At 44.7% G+C, this 26,994-nt stretch overlaps 1 pseudogene; it reads right to left on the bottom strand.

Annotated features, from left to right (window-relative positions):
• The window catches only part of LOC147747727 (uncharacterized), an 83,625-nt pseudogene that overhangs the window by 43,299 nt on the left and 13,332 nt on the right, over window positions 1-26,994 (bottom strand).

The raw sequence follows: 26,994 nt of genomic DNA, 5'->3' as shown, positions 1-26,994 counted from the left end.
TATTAATACTGTTATCGACCACATCAAGCACCTTTCTTAAATTATCTGAATCAATTTGTTATAAGCGGAAAGCTGCTTCCATTTGGGACTATTTCCAAAATTCATTATAAGCAGCATTTGCAAATGTTTAGGACGTGGTGATTTTGGACCCAAAAGAAAAACAGATCAACATCGCTGGACAAAAGAGAGAGGTGTTGTTTAACTGATGACAAAGTTGAATATTCCAACCATTGTTGCCACATTTTACCCACAGAATAGGTAGTGACTGTGTGTGATTGAGGGAGGCGTGGATCAGGCCTATTGAGTGTAAAATCACTAGACATTCAAAAATCGTTTTTGACGGGCATTAGTTTGCAATGGCCAAATTAACCAGCCAAATGAATCAATAGAGGATGTGTTAAGGGTACCATTTTGGACCATTGTATTTAACTCGTCCAGAGTATAATTAGTATATTGCTGCCAGGTATCATAAGCAGCTAATGATGGAATTGCTGGTAAATTAAATGTTTTCGCAGTTGCCAAACGAATACATGTAGTTTGAGTAACACTTTGATTTAGAACAAGCAACTGCAATAGGATTAAATATGCACAATGTAATGATTCTGTTCCTTGAACCTGCCAATCTTTGGCACCCCATATTGATTTCAAATCAATTATGTCTTTCCAATAATCGTAGCCTTTTAAGAACAAATCGGCTATGAAAGTTAAAGAATATACCAATTTAGTGTGGGTCAGCATGAATTTCGTGGGTGTTTGTGCAGTCAATTTATAATAATACAAAAACAACATGCTCTCCACACCACTGGAGTCAAGCTATCCTTGCTGAAGACGGCTGATAGCCAGAAACCGGTCGTAGGATGCTTGATTCCGGACCAGGAAAGACCGGGCTTGGCAGTTCGGGCTGGACTGTTCCCATGAGGCACAGGGTCAAGGCTGATTTGCATATGGCCACGTCTGAACTGGGGTGGTGTGGAGTGCATAAAAACAATGGATTTAGGCCCAGATCTCTGTACTGGGGTGAATGTATGACATTGTTCTGCATTCTGTTAATCAACTGTTGTTTTTGCATTTTATAATAGGCTATGGGGTCAGATAGATTATAGCCTGAAAAATAGACAAACCTAGTTTTTTGTGTTTGGGCACTGCCCTGAAATGGAACGGACAGTGTTCCCATTGGGTATAGTTGACCTGATTTCTCACAGTGTTGGACTTGTGTAAAAAAGGATGCCCATAATGTTGAAAGCAGAATAAATCAGCATAATTTGCAGAATTTAAATACAAATCTTCAGATTCAAAGGCTGTATAATATTTCAAATCTGAAAACAGTGAAAGGACAGCATTTACATCCCAATTGTTGGAACGCTTCCCAGGCGTGATGACATCACCCAAGATACACGAAAGACGTACGGCCTTCAAATGATCTCGGTCAGGCCATTAATTTCGAATAAAATTTTATCCCAAACAATGCCATCAACAACCGTAATTTCTGAAATGTGGACGTGCGTTTGATCCCTTTTCATCTTATGTGATGATGTATGTGGGGCCAAAGCGCCATCAACTAGATGAACAGCAGAGCGTTCAGGTAAATAATGACCATTTATAAAGAGGAAAAAGACAGTCCAAATCCCACTGACATGAAGAGAAATATCAAAATAAGCACCATCCAAATAAAAATCCAGGGGGAAACTGCACAGTGACGTAGGACCTCAGTGAATTAGGGTGTGCCAAAACTCACCTTAGTACCCAAAATACCCTACCAGAGTAGCAATTGGTGTCACATTAGCTCCTATAGCAAAGAAACCAATGATTAGACAACCTAGAACATGCGACCTAGAACCATCTCAGGATTGGTGGGAAGCTAGAACACTCTTTTGTTATACGCTCATACCAGTCCACAGCAGGAGTAAAATAGAGACCGGGTAAGGTTAAAATGTTTAATTTAACGAAGTGATCTCCAGCGCAGTATTTTAATCACCATCAGCATACATATGGATGATAATAATACGGACCGCATGGTAACAATTCCATAAAATACAAAAGGAGGAATCCTGTTACAATGATAGTGAAAACAGGTGATAAAAGCGCCTATTTAAAACACCCTCCCTATCTAGAAACTATATATTATAAAACTACAGAAGGTTTCTGGAGTAATCTTAGGGGGACCCCATTTACCTGTCCGCTGAGTAACTGTAGATTACATCAGGATTGGTTAGTCCCTCTGCATGCCTGGAATCTTCCAAGTGTGCGCAATTCTGGCAAGTGTGCTATGATAAAGGCGCCAGAATCCTACTCTGCTTGCAGCTGCCAAATTGTTGTGTCTAGAATGTGTTACAAGGACAAGCCAATAAACGGGCTCGCTTTATGATAACCAAGCACTCACTGTACAGACTACGGATACGATGTATGTCTAGAGATGTCGAAAAACAACCCGTTTCCCATGTATAGACCTTTATCCAAGCAAAGTCAGTAAAAACAGCTAAGCAGTGTTGTGTGCAAAAGCAGCAAAGGGGAAAAATGGCGTTTCAACTTCGTAAGCCATGCTAACTGAACATACTCGCAAAAGAGGCCCACAAACCATACAACACCCCCCCATGTTTGGGGAACACACAGCACTCAGGGCAAACAGGGTAGAACGCAGAGTTCAATTTCGAAGAGGACAGAACCAAGTTCAGAAAGCCTGTCGAGTTTGAAATTTAGGAGTGGAAATCCAAAATGTATTCAAGCCAGTGGGAATACAACTCAGATTTGTAAGGAAAAAGCAAAACAAAAATAAAAATATTCACAAGTCCAGCACGTGTCTATGAAGCAAAAAATAAGCAATATTTCAGTCCAACAACGTGTAAGCACCAAATGTTGCAACTGCTTCCAACTAGAAGTCATTGTTCTCATCCGTTAACGTATCAGCCATCCAATCTAGTAAAGGGAAAGAACATACATGTTCCTCGATTGCCGGAGCCTCTAGCACCATCAGAGGACATATCTGGCTTACTTCAAGAAAACTGCGATCCAGAAAGTCATTGACCGCAGTCCAAATGTTCCAATTGCCTAGAACCCCTTGTGCGCTGCGCAGGCCATAATCCCGGTGCCAGAACAGCCTATTTCATGAGCAACTAAGGGACTCATTAGTAGATCAAAATCAAGATCAGGAGACACCGTGTTGCAGAGACACAAATCCAGGGCCCATTCGAATTCACAATCCAGGCAATGAAAACAGGCTGCACGCAAGTGAAGAAAGAGAACCGGAAGGATAAACCATACCCTACACTTAGTCGCCAAAGGTAGCGCTCCATAGTATTCTAGCATCCGGTCACACAGGTGAAGCAGCCGGACTGAACGTCTAGGGGCACATACAGCACATCCATTTTGCAATAAAGAAAAGCAGAATGCTTGCACCCAAAGCCAGGAGCAAGGGGAAACCCCCAAAGACGCTCCTAAAAAATTGAATAAAAAATGCAAGGATCACACAGAATATAGTCTGAAACAAGGTAACAAGGCCAGAGCATACAACTTTAAAAAAATGATCCAAGCCAGTAGTCGACGAGGCATTCAGGATCGTGTGGATCAAAGCACCGAAGTGCAAGGGCAGGTCCGTGTTTAATAAAGCATTTACTTCTGTGCGAGGAGTATTTGCAACGTGGAGGACGAATGTCTCATGCGCAGATGTAAGGGGAACTTCCTTTTGGGACAATAGAGCTCTTATTCTGCTCATCTTTTTTAACTCTGCTTTCAAGGTCAGGAATCGAGGGCCAGATGAAAGCATAAAGCCTGCCATGCGGAGGAGGGAACAGCACATTCTTGCAACAAGTAACACGATGGGAAACGGTAACAATGTAAGCAATACCGGCGGTCAACCCACAACACATTTAGTAACAAATAACTACCATTAGCAAGCAGTGTGAATGTTGGTGTAATTGCCGGGACTGGGGGTGCCTTTTAAAACCCACACTAAATTCGGTGCAAGTACATTACAAGAGCCATGCAATTGAAGATTTCTGCATGTCAATGAATGATCAGGTGTAGAGATACAATCTTCACGATTTAAACGCACTTCCTCACCATTCCTTAAACATCTGTAAGTGAACGGGAGGTTCCAAACTTCATGAAGGAATGCTCCACCCAGGTGCTCAAATCTGCCTATAGCATAGTGTTTCTTGCGATTCTCGAATTTAAAAAGAGAGAAAGGTAAGTTTATTGACACGTGAATAAGCCAAACAGCCGAATTTGCTTCTGCTACAGAAAAAGGCAACTGTTCTAATTTTTCAATATGCAACAGGGAAAACGTGGCATCTTTCATTGACATAAATTGCTGTTTCAAAGACAAATTAAAAGGCAGAAATAACAAGCTTGTATTCATGTAATCCCGTGGAACGCGACCATTCTTAAGTGTTTGCAAAGTCCAGGCAAACTGCATGCAATTGATTTTGCCCATGATACAACACTGCAACATCTTCTTGTACAATATCGACCACAGAGGACACAATATTATCTAAAGTGTAAATTCGGGAAGAAAGGGTGTTAATGCTATTGTCTACCACAGCTAGCACTTTTTCCCAATTAGCTTGATCTATAGCTCTAAGCCTAGAAGCAGCTTCAATCGGAGACTGTTTCCAAACTTCATTGTAAGCAGCATATATCCATCTTTTCGATCTGCAACCCGCAGGGCCCTTAACAAAATCATTTAAATTGACAGATTCAGTGAGTTTGGACAAATGCGACTTGACAGACGATAAGGATCAATGTCTGAGCCAACTCTGGCACAACTTGCCAACAGAATAGGTAATGACTGAATGGTGAGTTGGAAAACGGGGATCAACTCTAACCGCCTTATAGCCATGGGTCAGACCCAGAAAGCGGTGCTGGCAGGAATCTGCTCTTTTTTGCCATTGCAGCCAGCTTTTGGGATTAATGCTGGAAACATTAAAAGAGGAATTACTAAGCAATGCCTGTATTTCATTTAGAGGTGCACTGGTAAAATGATTCCAATCGGGCTATGCACCCAAATCAGGAAAGGAAGGAGTATTCAATTTTTTAGAAGTAGCCAATCCACAGCATGTCGTTTGTGAAATAGTGTCATTCAGAAACAAGGTATGGTTCGGGGTCAGACAAGCACGATTAAAAGCCTCAGTGCCTTGCACTTGCTAACTTTTGGAACCCCAAACAGATTTAAGATCAATAGTATCTCTCCACAGTTCACAGCCCACAACAGCCAACTGGTCTATAAAGGACTTCGAATAAAGTAATTTGGTGTGGGTCAGTCTAACCTTGGAAAATGACTCTCCAGTCAATTAAAAATAAAATGCATTAGGGTCGGTTTGATCAAAACCAGTAAAATAGGAAAACTTTTTCAAAATGTTTTTGTGCTGCCTTCCACTGGTGCGGGACAATGTTCCTTTCCACTGTGTGTAATTAACCATACTTTTGAATGAGCTAGTCTTATGCAGAAAGTGATTGCCAAAACGTTGGTAACAGTACAAATCGCCATCATTTGCAGATTCTAAAGATAAATCTTCAGCATCGAAGCCAGCATAATATTTCAAATCAGTAAATAAAGCTTCAACCGCTTTAATATCCCAATCATCAGAGCGAATATTCTCTTTAACCACATCCCCCATAGAAACACGGAGTACTTACTATTGAGAACATTAATAACCTCTGTGAGACCATGAATCTGGAACTTTACAGCATCCTATACGATCCCATCTAAAATGGGCCAAGCAGTTATATTCACAAATGTCTGGTCCCTCTTCATGATGTGCGAAAAGGAGTGGGGAGCCAAAGTTCCATCAATCACTCAAATTGATGTTCTTTCTTCAACATAGTGTCCATTGATAAAACGAAAAAAGTATACCACAAATCCTATGGACGTGAACAAAAAAATTGCAATCAGCACCAGCCAAATGTAAATCCAAGGAGGGATCAAAAAATGTTTTAGACCAGGCAACAAAAAGTAACCCTTTTGAAGGGGTCTTTGATGTGGATGAGCCAGAGTCAAATGAAAAACGGGATTGATTAGGCACAAGGGTTTCCAAATCAGGCATAGACAAGTCAGTTGGATAAGTATATTCAGTGTCATTAAGAGGATCACCAACAGGTAGATTCACTATAGGATTCGTAAGTGGACTCATTTCAATGGCAACATCAGGCCCGATGGCAGGATCCGGGGCCAAAACAGTTTCTCACCATTGCTGGACACAAAACCTCCGGCATGATACTATACAGTATCGGCCACCCTGTGTGGTTTGACATGGTCAATTGAAATGTACCTGTTCCCCTTTCGTCCAGGAAGAGGAGGTAAAATGACTGTTCTTGTACCCTGCACACCAAGCACAGCAACTGGAGCTCGATGGGAAGGACCAAATTATTTTTTGTTGTCGATCTTCTCTTGGACCAGTTGTCCAACCTGGGGTAGCCAGCGGACTAACGGAATATGCAACGCAGCTTCAGACGTGGAGGGTAAGTGTTCCTTTGCAAGACTGTCTCTGGTCTTTTGTAGGTTCTGTAAAACATTAGAATGTTAGTCTACATCAAAGGATGTGGCTCCTGCCGCCATGTCTAGACCGTCAAGGTCAAACATCTTGAGGCCCAAGAGCATTTCGTATGGGGTCTGCCTACCCTGAGACCTTCTAGGGAGATTATTAAGTGCATGTTGTACGCCATGCAAGTGGGTAAGCCAATCTCTGCCAGCACCCAACACCTTCGTTGTCAATGATTGCTTTAAGTCACGGTTCATCCGCTCCACAACACTATTGCCCTCAGGCCTGTATGGAGATAAAAATTTGACTTGGACCCCCAATGAACCCATGGCATCCTTGTACGCCTTAGAGGCGAACGCTGGACCCTGGTCCGAATGGAAGGTGCCACATGCAAAAATTCCCACAAAGACATGCAAATCTCTTATGACCGTTCTGGCATCAGTGCTCCTTTGAGGCTACAGCCACACAAAGCACGTGCAAGAGTCAACTGCTACTAAGATGTACTTATATGCTGTATCAGAGGAGAAAGGACCGCAGTGATCCTAATAAACACACGCAAGTGGCTTATTAGATATGTACAACTGAGTTTGGGGCAGGCGTGCAGCAGAAGAAGGCTTAATTAATTGCTGACAAATGCCACATTGAAGGACAAAATCACGTGTCTGTTTATACAAACCTCGCCACCAGTATCGTTGTTGAAGGAGAGATACAGTAGCTTAAGTACAAAAATGAGAGGGGGGGTCCTAGGGGATGTTTACCGACCATACATTGCTATTACCCCTAACAACTATTATCTATCAACAATAGAAATAGCAATGGGTCAACAGAAATTACTAACTGTGTGTCTGTGAGGTACAGCCGCGAAATCAAACCTCGGGTATTTTTATGGTGAGAAAAATTGTTCCCATCAGATTACCGACCTGTACCACCCTGCATCATTTGGTATCCTTCACCATGAAGGTAAGTGGTTATACCCACGATAGATTTGGCAGATTGCAGCCCAATCTAATGAGTATGTCCCAGAGTGAGTATGGTGTATTAAAGCATCAAGTGGTAATCTGACTAGCAGTGTTAAACAAGTGAAAAATAATAAGTGAATAGTGTGAAAACCTCATAAAATTGGGTAATGAAATGATGAAAAAGCAATTTTAATGGATACCTATTCACGCCCAAATTTTAAAAGCAGTGCATAGTAGTATAAAAAAATGACTACTAAGGTAGATGTTGGGTCGACCTGTTTCTGCAGTTAAATCGGGGCCATGTGGTCTCCTACTGCTTCTTCAGGACCGTGACTAATGCTACTGCTAGATATAAAGTGAAATTGTGAAAAATAATAAGAGGAGATATACAATATCACCTAAAAAGTCGCCTGTTGTTGTGGTCCAATAGGCACCGAAAGAGAGCAGACAAACACAAAGACCGACACACAGAAAGAGAACACATATCAATTAAGTGTATCATTCCTCAACAAAATGCCATCTGGATATATTAATCATTCAACGAGCAAGGTTGCCAAGTTCTGTTAAAGTAACTCCGGTGATATTGTATCAGTTAATTTACATTCTCACTTACCTAATTTCTAGGGAATGCTCGCCCCACCTCACCTGGCCACAGCGCAGGTAAAACGGAGCACCACTCTGATAGAGAGAAGAGAAGGTATTAAAGGAAGGATTAGCAAGCTGCAACATCTAGATCAGACGAACTGCCCTGATAACGAGTAATCTTGTTCGTGTGTCTATTTTGCACTTTCTTTGTATTTAACTCGTGCGTTAAAAAGATCATAGCGCAGTAGTTATCAAAACCTCAGAACTACTGATAGTTGGTATGGGTTTCCATGATGAGGGTCAATTGAGATGTCGCTGCCATTTTACGTTACAGTGGGCTAAATATGGGCCATAGCTGTTTGCAGATCGTATTTCAAACGCCACTGAGACGCGCTATATTTGTTAGGCTCATAGTTACAAGTTGAATTTAGAAAAGCCCGCTAAGGTTGTTGCGACTTCTTCGCGAGAGCCATAGTAAAGGTATACGAGTCAGGTTGTCTAAAATGCTTGTGTGCCTGCCAGCGCTTACCTGTCCGTCGTTACCCCGGATGTCCTTCTGGGCTGTCTAAGGGGAGGTACCGGACGGGAAAAGCGGCGGCCATTATATCGAGCCCCTTCCTCACGAATTCGACGTCTCGCGTGTCCTCACGCGTGAAGTTAAGGAAACATGGGAATTGTAGTTCGTTCTACGTGGGGATCGATTGAAATTAATTATTCTACCGCTATTTCTTCTGCGCCATGTACGAGTGCCCTACACTCATTGGGGTTGTAGTTGGTACTCGTCGGAACTTGCCCATAGATAATGATACAGCCAGGCTAACAGCGCGGACCATATTAAGAATACGCTTTCAATTAATATGGAGGTGCACACTGAAGCCAGTAACATATATCGTGTATTTTGTCAGTAGTATTTAACAAACAGGAATACTTGCAATGTAGTCCCGCCGATAACTATTATGGTATTTAAAAAGCATCTTAACGAGTTCAGTGCACCATCTGATGTTCATTGCTGCACTCCGAGGGTAGAATTATGATTTCCTGACTTCTTAAGTAAGCCTTCGTTTAAGTCATGGCACAGAGGTGTATAGAGCAGTAATGTGATATTTGTTACCTGCAACGAGATACAGATTAGCGGTGTATTTTCGTTTAAGTCATGGCACAGAGGAGTATAGAGCAGTAATGTGATATTTGTTACCTGCAACGAGATACAGATTAGCGGTGTATTTTCGTTTAAGTCATGGCACAGAGGAGTATAGAGCAGTAATGTGATATTTTTTTACCTGCATATTAATTGAAAGCGTATTCTAAATATGGTCTGTGCTGTTAGCCTGGCTGTATCATTATCTGTGGGCAAGTTCCGACGAGTACTAACTACAACCCCAATGAGTGTAGGGCACTCATACATGGTGCCGAAGAAATAGCGGTAGAATAATTAATTTCAATCGATCCCCATGTAGAACTAACTACAATTCCCATGTTTCCTTAACTTCACGCACGAGGACACGCGAGACGTCGAATTCGTAAGGAAGAGGAAGGGGCTCGATATAATGGCAGCCGCTTTTCCCGTCCGGTACCTCCCCATAGACAGCCCAGAAGGACGTCTGGGGTATCGACGGACAGTTAAGTGCTGGCCGGCACACGAGCATTTTAGACAACCTGACTCGTATACCTTTACTATGGCTCTCGCGAAGAAGTCGCAACAACCTTTGCGGGCTTTTCTAAATTCAACTTGTAACTCTATGAGCCTAACAAATATAACGCGTCTCAGTGGCGTTTGAAATACGATCTGCAAACAGCTATGGCCCATATTTAGCCCACTGTAACGTAAAATGGCAGCGATATCTCAATTGCCCCTCATCATGGAAACCCATACCAACTATCAGTAGTTCTCTGCGGTTTTGATAACTACTGCGCTATGATCTTTTTAACGCATGAGTTAAATACAAAGAAAGTTCAAAATAGATACACGAACAAGATTACTCGTTATCAGAGCAGTTCGTCTGATCTAGATGTTGCAGCTTGCTAATCCTTCCTTTAATACCTTCTCTTCTCTCTATCAGAGCGGTGCTCCGTTTTACCTGCGCTGTGGCCAGGTGAGGTGGGGCGAGCATTCCCTAGAAATTAGGTGAGTGAGAATGTAAATAAACTGATACAATATCACCTGAGTTACTTTAACAGAATTTGGCAACCTTGCTCGTTGAATGATTATTATATCCAGATGGCATTTTGTTGAGAAATTATACACTATTAATTGATATGTGTATGTGTTCTCTTTCTGTGTCTGTCTTTGTGTTTGTCTGTTCTCTTTCGGTGCCTATTGGACCACAACAGGCGAATTCCAGGTGATATCGTATATCTCCTCTTATTATTTTTCACTATTTCACTTTATATCTAGCAGTAGCATTAGTCACGGTCCTGAAGAAGCAGTAGGAGATCACATGGCCCCGATTTAACTGCAGAAACATGTCGACCCAACATCTACCTTAGTAGTCATTTGTTTATACTACTATGCACTGCTTTTAAAATTTGGGAGTGAATAGGTATCCATTAAAATTGCTTTTTCACCATTTCATTACCCAATTTTATGAGTTTTTCACACTATTCACTTATTATTTTTCACTCGTTTAGCACTGCTAGTCAGATTACCACTTGATGTTTAATACACCATACTCACTCTGGGACATACTCATTAGATTGGGCTGCAATCTGCCAAATCTACCGTGGGTATAACCACTTACCTTCATGGTGAAGGATCCCAAATGATGCAGGGTGGTACAGGTCTGTAATCTGATGGGAATATTTTTTCTCACCATAAAAATACCCGAGGTTTGATTTCGCGTCTGTAGCTCACAGACACACAGTTAGTTATTTCTGTTGACCCATTGCTATTTCTGTTGTTGGTAGATAGAGATACAGTAGCTGACACGCTGGCATGTGTCGAAGCCATCCCTGCATGGGCTGCTGTAATCAAAGCCTGTCCGCGGTCCGCGTTGGGAATCAGTCTGTCACCAACGTCGTTAATTCTCACATAAGGAACCTTATCGGGACTTAAGTGATAAGTGTACTTTGAAGGGAAACCCTTAGGATAATTACCTCCCTTCTCAGTTGCGGCAATAGCTGCCAAGATGTCATCATCAATCTTACTTTTGGAATGTGTAACCGCTGCCACTGCAAATGTTACTACTGCTGTCTTTGCAGCTTCGTCTGCGAGACAGTTGCCAAAGGCGTGTACTTCCACGCGCTGATGACCCAGAGTATGAATTACAAAAACGAGTGAGAGATGCTCTTTTAAGTTCTGCCTCTCGAACCCAGTTCACTTTGTTTTATTGTGCAACCTTTGGAGTCACAATAATCATTTTGAGTCCAAAAGGGTAGATTGTCATTGAAAGACTGTACACAGTAGTAGGAATCGCTTACATTAAGAGTAGTCACACTGGGGTCTGCGTACTCCAATGCAAGCATCAGAGTACATAGTTCTGCTAATTGGGAAGTACAGTCCCCTAATGTCTGTATGCAGGACATCGGACTTGAATTCACCATCCACATCCTCCAATAGACGCGTAGTCAGTGGAGCAGGATGAACAAACTCATACTGCAAAAACTCCTGAGTCTGCAAAGAGGATTTGAAAATTAACGTTACATCCGGGGATGTCAAGTATGTAGCCCATTGGATCCACCGAGGGTGCAAAGCCTTGGAATTAGGTACACTGGCCTTTGTCACTGCCTCCAAGGCAGGATACGGAGAAGCAACCACAATGCATTTCCCTGCGACAGTGCACGTTCCTTAAGAATCGCCATTTGCACTGATGTCAAAACTTTTTCCACAGTGGAAAACCGCAACTCTGCCGAACTGTACAGGTGTGACTTGTAAGCAATAGGTACAGTGTCTCCCTCATTAAAAGTGAGGTACGTGAAACCCACCTCCCTTAGCACAATTCTTATCACCTGGTTCGTGTGGTTATCACGAGTCGACAAGAATTTAGATTAAAGTAGGTCAGCCTGCAAAAATTGCAAGATGGCTGAATGTTCTGGCAGCCAGCACGATTTGGAGACAGTAGGTTGTATCCACGCATAAAGCGGCTTTGCACCCTGGGCATATTCCGGAATGTATGTACAACCAAAATTCAAAAAGCCCATTAGGGATTGTAATTTTTTTCAGCGTTGTAGGAGCGCGCAAAAGAGCGCATTTCTCCAAGAAGTAAGGAGCCAAGCCTCTACCTTCGTTGTTGAGCTTGTAGCCCAGGAACAACACTGTGTATTCTGCAATGTGCGATTTTGCAAAGTTGATTTTATAGCCAAAGTCCGGAAAACGGCAAATTATGCGGTCAACACGGCACAGATGCCGCCATAATTCGTCGTCTGTGAGATAAATGTCATCCACATACGAACATGCATCTTCGTCGAGCCTCTCAAGCAGAGAGACAACACGGGCAGCAAAAACTCCTGGACTGTTCTAGTAGCCCATGCCATGGGCAAACGAAGAAACTGACTCTATTTGCCGCCACAGGTAAAACTCGTCCACTCGCTACTAAAAGAGTACAAGTTATGGGCAAAGAAGCCATTGGAAATGTCAAGTGTAGTTTTGAACCTTTTACGCACAAGACTATCCACTAGAGCAGAGCTGTGAGTATTCTGCACCGCACACGTACGACAATGTGAGTTTAAATGGCGGTAATCCAATACCAAACGGTACGAGCCATCGGGCTTGGTCACAGTAAAAAGTGGGTTATTCATCAGAGACACAGACATTTCAAAAACACCTTGATACTCCAATTGTTCAAGGATTTCGGCTACAGAGGCTTTCGCCTCACGCCGTTTGGGGTTTTGGGGTTGTGGCTGTGGCACCGACCGCAAAGGGATCTCATGTCGAGGGGGTGATTTGTCCCATCCACAATGAGTACGGTACAACTCCGGCGCAAGCGCCATAGCCCCATCTTTTGCAAAATGCAGTGCCTGCTCCTTCAGCACAGTGTGAGCGAAAGCGGGGAGGATCATCTCCTCCCCTTGCGGAGCGGTTAAAACAAACAGTGGGGGCCAGTTGACCACCGCCAACAAAATGTCATAAGTAGTCGTTAGATTTTCCCAAAAGACCCCTTTTATGGTCTATGTCACCTTCAATCACAAGGACTATTTCATAAAGCCTGTCGGGGGGGAGCCACTCTTGTGTCTGCTGTCTCAACAACAACAAAGGTGTCAGTCGCTGTCACCTTCAGTAGTGGACGCAGCGCCTCTCGAATGATCTCAGCCGCGCTATCCAGCAGGGTCAGATTCCGAAGCTGCGCTCTCACTATCTGTGGCATATCTCGCTGTTACAGCAGCAACTTTCTTTTTCTGAAACTGGTGACTCTGACGCGGTGTCTTGTCCTGCTTGCCTTTTCTGTCAGCCTTACGAGGCTGCTCACGGCTTTGTTGGGCATCTTGACCTCTGCAGCTGCCTCCTCCACCGGTGGTTGCAACCGATGTTTCCTGCAAAGAATGAGGAACGTTGTTCAGGAACAGTGGTGGCTGGTGACTTTTGAAAGTGGTGAGGCGTAAACTCATCACAGTTAATATTAAAAAATACAGACCGGTCCATTTTAATATTATTGTTACTCCAGCAGACAACATTTGGTCTATGACAGGGGGTTGGGGGTATCACAAATTCAAAACACCAGACTGACCCTGTTCAATAATTTACGTTATTCTACTGACATATTCATTATATCTCACGTGTGTATTCCATCAAGTGATCTTTCATGTCATTTCACTGCCACATGAATGCGATACCTAGACTGGGAAGACTTAGATGCAGCATCTTGTGTGGTGTAACCTCTGTTCTGTCAGCTTATGTCTACCCCTGGACAAGTACCTGCCTGATCTGTACTGTGATAGTATATCTACCCGCCCAGTACCTACCTCCTGGACTCTGGACAGCGTAGCACCTCTGTAATCTGAAGAGTGACACAAACTACTACTTGTACATATCGTCTGGATTGCCAACTTAGATAAATGACCCCCTTTTGGTGCTGAACAAGCTATACGATCATCAAGCAAGGCTACATTTACTTGAGACTTAGCTTTGTGGAAGAATAAATACGCAGACATGGATTGCAAACAGGTCTGAATACCTGAACACGTGCGTTTATTGGTCTATGAATTTGCACATTCCATTAGGAACACTGGCCCGAACATAGCTCAGCGAGAAGTGACTCAAAACTTGGCCTCCGAGTGTCAGGGTGGCAATCTATCATACACTAACTACCATTAATGAGGGTATGAATATTAAACCGAGGGTGCACAATGAAGGATTAATGCCTTCTGTTCCTAGTAGGTGTGTTTCACCTATAAATCAAAACTCATGAGTGATTCCGAATGTTTCTGTTTTATGAGCCCCAGCACTCAGGAGGTCATTAAAGAACCAAGCTGCGCTTCTGCTTCTATGAACTACTGTTGTATAGAATTAGTCCACACTTCCTTTGACGTGAACTCGGACCACAATTCCCGGAATACTATAGTTATTTATTGTAGGCCCTGATCATTGGCTGCTGTGATGGGAGTCATCTGCTAATTAAGTTCGATAAAAAACGAGCAAGGAATGCAATGTCTTTCTGCAGCCTCTCTCCTGCACATTTCCCAATTTTACCCCTCTTATCCTAAAGGCTTGCCTTTGTAATACATGCTCTGCCTGTTTCACAGCGTGCATGGCAGGCTCTGCCCTCTGCTGAAAGTGAGCTGTGGCTGCTCCCTCTTGCTCGGGCGTCTGTGGGGGGGGCCCAGTGAGCCGACTTGCAAAAAAATAGACAGTTGCTAGATAAATATGGCACCCAATACCAGACCATCTGTTTCACCTTAGGCTAAGGAGAGGAGAACACGAGAGAGAGAGAGAAAAAGATTGCTATGGGAGAGACTTGCTGCCTGAGCCCAGGCCATATAGAACCAAGCTTCACATATTATTGTTCACATCTGATGCAATTGCAATTGAAGGTAAAGTGTGTCTACTATATCTATAAAAATATGGGATCTCGATTTTGAGATTCTAATCTGTACAACAATGTCACACGGATAAGTGTACATCTAACGTAATTATACTACATATCCCAACACACACTCCCTTCGTTGAGCGTGTCCCAACTATAGGGTCCTTATTAAGCTTTACATAAATGTCAATAAGGTGCACTGTGCGCCTTACCTATTAAGCTGCCTAATCGGATGAAAATCGGAATCCGACGACACTGTATTGTAAAAAAGGTCAAAGTGCCTAGGAAGAAAGTGCAAACAATAAATACATCTTCAATGCAAGAACGCGAAGTGCGAATAATTTTTGCTACGCACTTGCACAAATCACACTGGTTTGGCCCCATTTGGGAAATCCATACGAGAGAACATCTCATCCTATCACACGATTTGAGGCGCAAAAAGGTCCACAGGCCCCTGAAGGTCAAAACAACCGCGGTGCACGTTTTATAATGAGCGGTCCTCAATTAATTAGCGTCCCCTCTAATAAGGTGTGTGCAGCCGATTTTCAAATTCTGATCTGTACGGCAGAGTCACACGTATAAGTGTACACCAAACATCAGTCGCAGCCAGCATTACGGGGGGGGGGGAGGGGAGAATTGGGTCGTCGCAGCCCGAAGGGGATAAGGCGGGAGGGTTTTAAGGGGAAAAAAAAGATAAATACAAAAAGCAAAAGTAAAGTTCGAACTTACCATTATGGAGACTCCACGATTCCCGCCGTCGTCTTTTTCAATCCCTGCAGCAGTGAACGTCATCAGGAAGGCGGCAGGCAGTCTCCCTCCCCTCCACCACAGCGCAGCGCTGTGAGTGGTAGGGCCGGCTGCCCCACCTACGTAATTTCTCTCTGTATGCTGCAGCATACAGAGAGAACAGGGAGAGTGGGAGGTGTTTCTTGAGGACAGGGGGGAGTGGCTTTCCCACTGTTCTTCATACTGACTGCTTGGGCGGCCTCAGGCTGCCCAAGCAGTCCGTATGAAGAAAAGTGGGCAAGCCACTCCCCCCTGCCCTCGAGAAACCCCTCCCACTGTTATTCAGGAACGTGAGCTTTCTCGCCGTGCGAGAAGGCAGAAACAAATGGTAGTTAATAACTACCATTTGTTCCTGCCTTCTCGCATGGCGAGAAAGCAGGGGGGCGGCGGCGCCCAAACGCCCCCATAGAGGAGCCGCCACTGTTCAGGAACCTGAAACCTATCAGGCGACCTAATAGTACTGCAGTCGTGCAAATCATATTTACACTCAACAGGGGCAGATGTAGGTGAAGCGGGACGGGAACCCTGTTTCTGCTGCTTCCCCTGTTTTTTGTTCTTACTCCAATTTTGTTTCTGAACTTTCAGGCGGTCATCCTTATCAGATTACCCTTGCTGAGCTTGCTGTTGTTTTTCTTTCTTCGCGAAAGGCTTAACACCTAAACTATTACGTCCCACAGTCTTATAAGCCTCCGTAATAATTTTCGGTAACTGACGGGGTTTGTCGGCATCAGGCACCTCGCGCAGAGCATTAGAGACTTGGAAACTTACAGCATCTCCCTTGAGATTAGCAAGGACGAGATCACGTACCATATCAAACGCTCTCATGAGGCGCATTCCCAATTCCACTGCTGCCTCTGGCCCGTGCTCATCCTGAACACGCTTGATCACAGTGGGCAAAACAGTCATTGACGGGGTGCCAAAGCACCGAGTGTAGACTGCTGCATAAATCACCCCCAAGTTGTACACTCTGTTACGTCAGGCACTAAGTCTTTCTGCAAACTCACGGTGAGAATCCTATGCTTCTCCACAGGTATCGTATTTGGGAACACTGCTTCCAGTTGGTCAAATTTCTCTGCAAGCCAAAAAGGCATTTTTTTCCTTATCTTGGAGACGCTTGCCCATGACCGCATTAACCATGACAGGACTAAGTTTGAGTCCGCCACCGCCAACTGGATGCGCTGCACCAGCCGGGGCCCCACCCGGGAGGTTGCGAGAAATCTAGTGAACCAGATGCCTAATAACTGCGACTGAAGAGGCATACAGGGGTCGGAGTTGTTGAGCTGTCAAAGCACCCGCCTGGGGATGCGGAGTGTAAGCAGCCAACACAGGCCAAGTAGCGCCTGAAATGGACAACGGTCCTTGTCTGACCGCTGTAGTAACGTGTGGAAGGGCGCCATTTAACCAAACGGCATGCTGCCAAACCGAAATCAGAATTTCTACTGTCCGATATGGAGCGTACACTGCAGGAGAATCAGCGGGGGTATACGAGTGATAAACACCAGAAACAGCATCCACTACAGGAAATGTGACCCAAGAGTAATACAATTCAAACGGGTACGCAACGTCAGCAGAGACTACAAAAATCACTGCCTGTCCCTCAAGATAAACGAGGTATTGCTGCAAGTGATTACACACAGCTACACAACTGTGAGCTGGGATATCAACCGCAGCCATATCGAAACAGCAATAAAGAAGCACTAGACAATACTAGAATGCGGAGACCAGTACCCTGCTGTCTCTTCATCTTGCACATCGACGGTCACGGGCCCGGCTGGGTTGGAATTATCACCAGCTGTGCGACCTTTTGATCTTGACACAGCCATTTAGCCCTGAGGATTCGCAATAGCGATGAAACACGTGTCGGCTGGCTGTTTGACTTATTAAAGGACTCCAACGAACCACTCTTCCACTGGAGTTTCCGAAAATCTTTTGTCACTTTGATTTTTGTACTGAACGTTGTATGTTACATAACAATTGCTCCACTGTTGATTGAGTGCATTGGCAACCCCTTCATTGTTATACGCTCATACCAGTCCACAACAGGAGTAAAATAGAGACACGGTAAGGTAAAATGTTTATTTTAACGACGTGATCTCAAGCGTAGTATTTTAATCAACATCAGCATGCATATGGATGATAATACGGACAGCATGGTTACAATTCCATAAAATACAAAAGGAGGAATCATGTTACAATGATAGTGCAAACAGGTGATAAAAGAGCCTAATTAAAACACCCTCCCTATCTAGGAACTATGTATTATAAAACTATAGAAGGTCTCTGGAGTTATCTTAGGGGGATCTCATTTACCTGTGCGCTCAGTAAGTGTAAATTACATCCGGATCAGTTAGTCTCTCTGCATGCCTGGAATTTTCCAAGTGTGCTATGATAAAGGCGCCAGAATCCTACTCGGCTTGCAGCTGCCAAATTGTGTCTAGAATGTGTTACACGGACAAGCCAATAAACAGGCTCGCGTTATGATTAAGCCGGGCGTAGTTTGCGTAGCAGCACTACACGTAGCTTCATATAGTATACTTTGAACTTCACGTAGTCTGCGTAGCGTAGCTGATGACACTGTGTACCTGTCTGCACTGTGAAAAAATTGCTAAATAATTGCAAATGGCATCCTGCACAGTGCCAGTTAAGATAAAATAAGTATCTCTATCTTTATATGCTAAATTACAATATAGTACTTTCACAAAAGTGAAACTGAACAATTAGCAAGCAGTGAGAGAGGTGATGATTTTGGGATCCTCCCTAACCTAGGGGGAGTACCAAACAGATGCCTTGAAAACAAAAAATCACATCTTATTGAACGATTTGGTGGTGGTCCCATCCTCTTAGGACCACCCCAAGCACAGTTATTGGCAAAAAAACATTCCCAGCCAAAGGCCCTACAAAGCATTATGGGATGAGATTAGCAGTGGGCAATGAATATTATATAGTATCCAATATCAAAATATTTCTACCAAGAGCTACAGTTCAACTGGTGGTTACTAGATGTCCCTCACGAGTAAAATGCAAATGCTTGATGAAAGGGTTTCAATGGTTTTGCATTTGACTCGTGAGGGACATCAAGCAACGACTAGCTGAACTGCAGCTCTTTGTAGAATTATTTTGATATTGGATACTATAATATTCACTGCCCACTGCTAATCTCGTCCCATAATGCTTTGCAGGGCCTTTGGTTGGGATTGTTTTTTTGCCAATAACTGCTTGGGGTGGTCCTAAGAGGATGGGACCACCACTGAAGTTCAACAAAATGTGCTTTTTGTTTATGCTCTTTCTGTTCAAGGCATATGCTTGGTTCTCCCCCTAGGTTAGGGGGGACCCCAAAATCATCAGCTCTCTCATTGCCTAATGTTTTTTTGTAAATGTTCACTCTTGTGAATTGGTTACATACTTTTAAGCATGTAAAATTGCTTTTTCAAATCATCTGAGGATATTGTTGATTTAGCTGCTACGCTACGTGATTATTCACAGTTTTGGTACTGTACTACGTGCAATTTGCGAAGTGCGAATTAGTACAAACTTTGCATGCTTCGTTAGCGTAGTATTATGCCCAGGGTTAGTTATGATAACCTTGGCGGCTTAGCACTCACTGTACAGACTGGGGATACGATGTATGTCTAGAGATGTTGAAAAACAACCCGTTTCCCATGTATAGACCTTCATCCAAGCTAAGTCAGCAAAAACAGCTAAGCAGTGTCATATGCAAAAGCAGCAAAGGGGAAAAATGGTGTTTAAACTTCGAATAAGTCATGCTAACTTAACATACACGGAAAAGGGCCCACAAACCATACAACAAAACCAGATAAGTTCTTCGGAGCCATGAAAATAAAATGCATATACGACTTGGGGGTTCCTCCACACTTGAAGCAGATGAAGAGGATGATGAAGTTAAAGAAAAGTTTTCTGTCTATGTAATAACCACTAGTACCTAAACGAAACAATGGGGGCTGATCAGCATTAAAAGTAGACTAGAGCGTAGTAGCAGGAATGTCCACGGTAAGCTCCAGTTGTGGCGAGGCATAATCATGAGGAGTAGCAGTTGAAGTTAATGACCGAACTGGCAACACATCAGTTGTGGTCTCCACTTCACGGTCTTGTCGCAATGGAACTCCAGTAAGTGAAACATCCTCCGTGGGACTGTTTTAGGCTTACTATTCGGTATTTGCCAAATGGTACAGCTTGACATGCTCAATGGAAATGTATCGATTCTCCTTGCGTCCAGGTAATGGAGGCAAAATTACTGTAAGAGTACACTTTAATCCAAGTACCGGGACTGGACCAAATTCTTTTTTGTTTTCTATCTTCTCCCGACCAGATCACCAACTCTAGGAAGCAAACCTGTAACAGGAATCCGTACTGCAGCTTTGTCTGGCGAGTGCAACTGAGACTTTGCAAAAGTATTTTGAGTCTTTTGTAGATCCAGTAACATAGCAGAATGTATCTATGTCAAAGGTTGTGTCAGCCGCCGCATCGTCTAGACTATCCAGGTCTGGCCTAAACATTGTGACGCAAAAGAGCATTTCATAAGGGGTCCGCCCACCCAGAGATCTTAGGAGATTATTTAATGCACGTTGAACACCATATAGTTCATTCAGCCAAACATCGGCTAGTACTTAAGACTCTAGCTGTCAAAGATTGCTGTAAGTCACGGTTCATTCGCGCCACTTCAGAATTGCCCTCAGGCCGGTTTGAAGACGGAAACTGCAGTAGCACCCCCATGGACTTCATCGCATCCTTGTACATCCTAGAGGCGTACACTGGACCTTGGTCAGAATAGAATGTGCCACACGCATATGTCCAGACAAAGACACGCAAATCTCTTATGACATTTCGAGCGTCAGCACTGCGTTGCAGCCAAACCCACCGGAATCTAGTGCATGAAACCACTGCACCCAAAATATGTTTATAAGCAGTGTCATGAGGACAAAGGACCGCAGCGATCTAGATAAATACACTGAAATGGTTGATTTGAAATGTAAAGCTGCGTGTGTGGTGGCCGTGCCATTGGGGATGGTTTAAGATGGAACTTAATTACCAGTTTGTCTGTACAAACCACCCCACCAGAAACACTGCTGCAAGAGAGACACTGTTGCAGAAACTCCAGCATGTGCAGATGCCATGCCTTCATGCGCGGCAATGATCAACGGAAGCCTACGGTCCTCGTTGGGAATCAGCCAACCCCCAACTGCCGGAATTCTAGCAAATGGAACTTGCTCAGGTGATATACGATAAGAGTACATAGCGGTAAAACCCTGTGGGATCATAGTCCTATCTTTCGTCGCAGCTATATCTGCAAGAATGTAATTATTAATTTTAGTCATGGACCTTGTAACTGCTGCAACAGAACACGTGGCACCTGCAGATTTGACTGCTTTATCAGCCAAAGAATTACCAACAGCATGTGCTACCACAAGATGATGGCCAAGAGTATGTATAACATGAGTGAGCGGCAAGCCCGTTTTAGAGCTGCCACTTGAACCCAAAGCGTTTTATGCTTAATTGCGCTACCTTTAGAATCACGATAGTCGTTTTGAGACAAAAAGTGGAGATGGTCAATAAAGGATTGTACACAATAGAAAGAATCTCACACTATTAAGTGTAAGTACATCTGGGCCAGCGAATTCAAGATCAATTTTTTTTTTTTTTTTTTTTTAACATCATTTTTATTGCATCACCAATATAATTGTACAGACAGAATAATCAGCAATGTAAATACACCATGTACAAGATTATTATGATCTAGTTCGTTCTTCTCTGGGAGGTCCACCCTCCTTCTGGTGCGGGCGGCCGTATCCATGAATGCCTCCCGTATCATCTTACCTTGTCTGACAGTATCAGTCGGCAAATATTGCTGGGTTGCTTTTGTGGTTTTCACCCCTCCCCCTCCCCCAATTTTGGTTCCCCAACAGCCCGCCAATTCCAGCTTCCTACCCACCCTCCCCCGTGGTCGCTCTGCGTCGAACATCAGTGTAAAAGTGTCTGGTGTGTGTTGTAGGAGGAATCGACTTTCGCTAAGGTGTGCTCTCCTGCATAGTGACAGGGCCTGCCCCATCCAGCTCACTCCCGCCCTCCAGCTCCTCAGCGTCCATATCCCGGAGCGCCTGTACCATCACTTGCCATGCAGTAGCCCTCTCCAGAGCCTTCTCATCGTTCATCCTCCAGGCCATCTGGTACCTCAGGGTACTTTCACATGCAGCCCACCTCAGGCATTCCCCATACCATCTTTTATATGTGGGCCCCACTCTCGACTTCCAGTTCCTCGTAATCTCTCGCTTGGCCAGAATAAGTCCCAAGTCTATAAATTTGCTAGTGTTCTTATTCCTAGGCGTGTGTGGGAACCAATGGAGGATACTAACCGCCTTAGTGTACTGGACATCCCTGTCTGTCGCGCTGTTAAGGGCCCGCCCAACTTCCTGCCAGTATTCTCCTAGAGAAGGACAGTCCCACAGCATGTGACCCAGGTCCGCCCCTACAGTATTACATCTGGGGCAAGCAGCGTTGTCTACCCCAAAATACTGTTGTATCTTCCCAGGTGTAAGGTATGCCCTGTGAATCACATAAAAGTGGATTAATTGAAACCTGGCGTTTCTCGAGCTCTTCCGTGCTCGCCTTTACAACTGGCCCCAGGTCGTGTCAGGTATCTCCACTTGAAGGTCCAGCTCCCACTTGGTCTTCAGGGCCGTCAATGGCTGCAAGGCCTCCCGCTGCATTCTAGAGTACAAGCAAGTGACCGCCTTAAAGGTCCCCGCTGCCATCATCGCGTATTGACAGGCCATAGAGGTGCCCGGCTCCTGCAACCCTTCCCCCCAGTGGGCCTGCATAGCGCCTGTGACCGCTGCATGTAACAAATAGTCGCCCCTCGGCAAGTCGAAACGCTCCTGCAAATCTTGGAACGGCAGCAACACCCCATCCTCATAAAGATCACCCAACATTTGTATCCCCGCCTCCTCCCAACCTAGCAAGCGAGACCAGTCCCCTCCATGTGGGAGGGCCGTGACCATCCCTAACGGGATTTCAGGGGCATACATAAGGCGGACTCCCGCCCGTTTGCGGGCCCGGTCCCAGCAAAGCCGGAACGTCTGCTCCTCGACCGTCAGGTCTCCTACCCGGAGCTTCTGGTGTAGCGCGATGTATGCCAAAACATGCCGCGGGGTGCCTTCTCCTCTGGCGTCCTCAGGGCCTCTATACACTCTCGCCACCTCCTGGGTAAAAATCTGCAACTGCGCAGCCAGGTAGTACCCTTCAAAATCCGGCACCGCCATTCCTCCCTCGTCCTTGGGGCGCAGCAGGGTGTCGAGCGCTATGCGCCTCCTTCCCGTGCCCCAAAAGAACGCTATGACCAAGGACCTCAGGCGTTTAAAGATAGAGCTCGGGATCCACACCGGGAGTGTCCTAAAATAATACAAAAGCCTGGGTAGGGCCACCATTTTGAGCAGGGAAATCCTACCAGCCAGGGATAACGGCAGAGTCGACCAAAAGTCCATGGACCCCCGTAGGGCGTTAATACAACGGGTGATGTTACCTTCCAACAAATCAGCTGGGGTATGATCAACATAGACCCCCAGATAATGCAGACATTGCGGCTCCCATCTAAGTTCTTGCGCGGTGAGTGGGCACGGTTCTCCTGATCTCAGGGGGAACAGGCAGGATTTAGGCCAGTTAACCCTCAGGCCCGACAACCGGCCGAACCGCCCTAGTAGCCGCCGCGCTCCTTCGAGCTCAGGGCCCGCATTGGCCAGAAACATCAGCAGGTCATCTGCGTACAAAGAAATGAAATGCGGCCTGCCCCTAAATGATAATCCAGCATAGTAGTGGCCTAGCCTGGCCTCCGCAGCGAAGGGTTCCATCGCCAAGGCGAACAAGAGTGGAGATAGGGAACATCCCTGCCTGGTGCCACGCCTGACCGGGTATTGCTTCGAGATCAGAGTACCCACTCGAACTCTTGCTACCGCGTCAGTGTACAGGACCTTGGTCCAGTTTATGTATCCGTCCCCCAGTCCGAAGCGTCGCATCACCTCATACAGGTATCCCCACTCGAGGCTGTCCAAGGCCTTCTCGATGTCTAAAGATCCAAGATCAATGCGCGTAAGTCAGCCAACTGAGCCGTACAGTCTCCAAGTGTGTGGATGACGGAAGACTGAAACTCACTGTCAACCGTAGAGCCAGCTACTATAGCACAGGCTGCCAAGTAAGCATGCTTAGAACCAACGGCTGGCTGAGCAGAACCATTGGTGTAAATGATACAAGTGTATTGGTCAAGAGGAGGTTAAGATTGTGGGGCAGGATGAACTTGTTCGTACTTCAAAAATTCTTGCATCTGCAACCAGGGGGCAAAGATAAAAGTGACATTAGCTGATGTCACTGAACTCGCCCATTGTATCCAACAAGGTGTGCTGCTTTTGAATTTGAGACTCTTGCCTTTGTGACCGCTTCTAACGTAGGCACGGGCGAGACCATGAGAATGTGTTTACCCTGCACATGAGAGCGTTTTTTAAGAATCGACATCTGTACAGCAGTAAGAATCTTTAAGTAGTGGAAAAGCGCATCTCTGATGAAGTGTACAAATGCGATTTGTATGCAATGGGGACTGTATCCCCCTCATTAAATGTCAAAGAAGTGAACCCCCCGTACCAGGCACAATCCGTATGACCAACTTAGTCGTGCTGTCACAAGTTAACAAGAAGTTGGTCGCAAGCAGATCAGACTGCAACAACTCAAGAATGTCAGTATGTTCCTGCAGCCAGCTTGAGGAGAAATATGTGGGTTGTATCAATGCATATAAGGGTTTGATTCGCTGGGCATAATCAGGAAAGTTAATCCTTCCGAAATTTAGAAAACCCAGCAAAGATTGTAATTTTTTCAGAGTTGATGGAGGTTACAGTTGTGCACATTTCTCCAGAAAGTGGGGGGCTAACCCCTACCTTCATTGTTGAGTTCATAACCCAAAAAGAGCACCACCAAGAAGGCGATGTGAGACTTGGCAACATTTTATTTGCAAACTAAACTTGCAAAAGACATTATCATGCGATCTACACGTGCCAGATGCGGTATTAATTAATCATCCATCAAATAAATGTCATTGACGTAAGAGAATGCATCCAGGTCAATATCACGCAAAAGAGACACCACATCGGCAGCAAACACACCAGAACTGTTCTCATAGCCCATAGGCAGGTGCGTAATTTTTTTCTGATTTCCAACTGCGATGAATGCGATGCAGTCACGGCTCTCAGGGGCCAAATTCTGACTGTAGAATCCATTGGAACTATCCAAAGTGTTTTTATACTTTTTTTCGGACTATATTGTTTTACAAGCGCAGAGCTGTGAGTGTTCTGTACTGCAAAGGTACGAACCTGACTGTTCGAATTTCTGTAATACAATACTATGCGATATGAACTATGAGGTTTCGATATCGGAAAAAGAGGATTATTCATGGATGAAACAAAGTTCAATTAGACCCTAATATTCCAATTGGGTTAAAATTTAATTTGCTGACTATTTTGCTTCATGTCTGATCGGATTTTGTGCCTGTGGTTGTGGCATTGGTCATAAAGGGATTTCATGTGCTGGGGAATCTTTGTCCCAGCCCACCTGATTACGATACACAGCCTTCGCCTTGGCCAATGCCCATTACGATGCATAGTCATGTTTAGCCTCCTTTGGCCCATAACGCGAAAAACTCGAAGTATCACGTCCTCCCCTGCGAAGAAGCCAAAAGGAACGGAGGTAGCCAGTCTGCCTCCACCAGTAGTTTGTCCTATGAAGAGGTAAGAGTGTCCGAAAAGATACCCCTAATTGTACGTTCTATGTCACCCTCAATATGAAGGACTATTTCATATACTCTGTTTAGGGGAGCAACTCGTGTATCCGCTGTTTCTACTGTAATGAAAGTGTCAGTTGCTCTCACCACCAGTACCTCCCGTACTATGGTAACTTCCGCCCCACTGTCGAGGAGGGTCACAGCCCATCTTCAATCGGGGAGCCGGGTTCTCACCGTCTGAGGCATATTTTGCTGTTACAGCTGCAACTGTTTTCTTCTGAAACGGGGCTCCAAATTGAGGTTGTCCTTGCAGTTTGGCTTTAACATCAAACTGGCATGGCAGATCCCGTCGCTGCTGCGCGGTCTCGCCTTTTCTACGATACTGTCGCTCCCCTCCACAGCACTGTTGATCCGACGAGTCCTGAAAGGAACGAGGAGAGTGAGGATCAGGCACCTGGAACCTCTCACGGCGTTTTAATTCTAGAGCGGTCTCGTAAATCATATTTATTCTCAAGCTTCAGATGTTGGTGAACAAGCACGCGACCCTTGCTTCTGCTGTTGTTGTTTTATTTTTATTCCAATTCTTTTTAGGAAAGAATGGCCGTCCCTCCTTCTCAAGAGGGGGGTTTAGTTTGAGTCTGATTAAAAGATCTAACCCCCAAATTATTTAGACCCAAAATTTTATAGACTTGTGCAATTATTCTTGGTAATTCGCCCTGTTGATCTGCTGGTGCTACTTCTAACTTATTACGCACCTGCAACGCTATAGCCTCACCTTTTATGTTAGCAAGAATCAAGTCGGAGACTATAGGAAACTGATTCACCAATCTCATCCCCAACTCCAGGGCTAGACCAGCCCCATGTTCATCTTGAACTTTCTTTATAACTGCCGGCAGGACGATTATGGAGGGGGTGCCGAAGCAAAGTGCATACACTGCTGCAAACACCGTCCCCCATGTATTGCAATCTGCTACGTTAGGAATAAGGCCTTTTGTCAAACTCATTGTAAGGATCCTGTGTTTATCCACAGGGGGAAGTATTGGGAAAAACAGCCTTGAGTTGCTCAAATTTCTCAGCTAACCAGAACAGTAAATCATCCCTACTCTGAGGGTGTTTCCCCATCGCTGAATTAATCATGATGGGGCTTATAACCATACCTCCATGGGCCGGTTGCTGTGGAGGGGCTCCAGCCGGAGCCGCCTGGAAATTGTGAGACATATATTGTATCACACACCTGTGTATATGGACTAATGTTTCATGTAATTGACGCAGCTCTGCGTGAGGTACACCACGATAATTAGGGTGTGGTGTGTATCCAGCCAAAACGGGCCATGTGGCTCCATTGACATAAGGGGCCTAAACGGACTGCAGTAACAGGGTGATAAAGGGCTCCATTAAACCACATATTAGGCTCCCAAGCCATCAATGGAACTTCATGTAAATAGTATGGATGATAATCTCGT

Source organism: Lissotriton vulgaris, chromosome 1_1 (genome assembly GCF_964263255.1).
Source record: "Lissotriton vulgaris chromosome 1_1, aLisVul1.2, whole genome shotgun sequence".
In the NCBI taxonomy this organism is placed as follows: Eukaryota; Metazoa; Chordata; class Amphibia; order Caudata; family Salamandridae; genus Lissotriton; species Lissotriton vulgaris.
The sequence above is the reverse complement of the archived record's forward strand: the minus strand, read 5'-3'. Positions and strand labels throughout refer to the sequence as shown.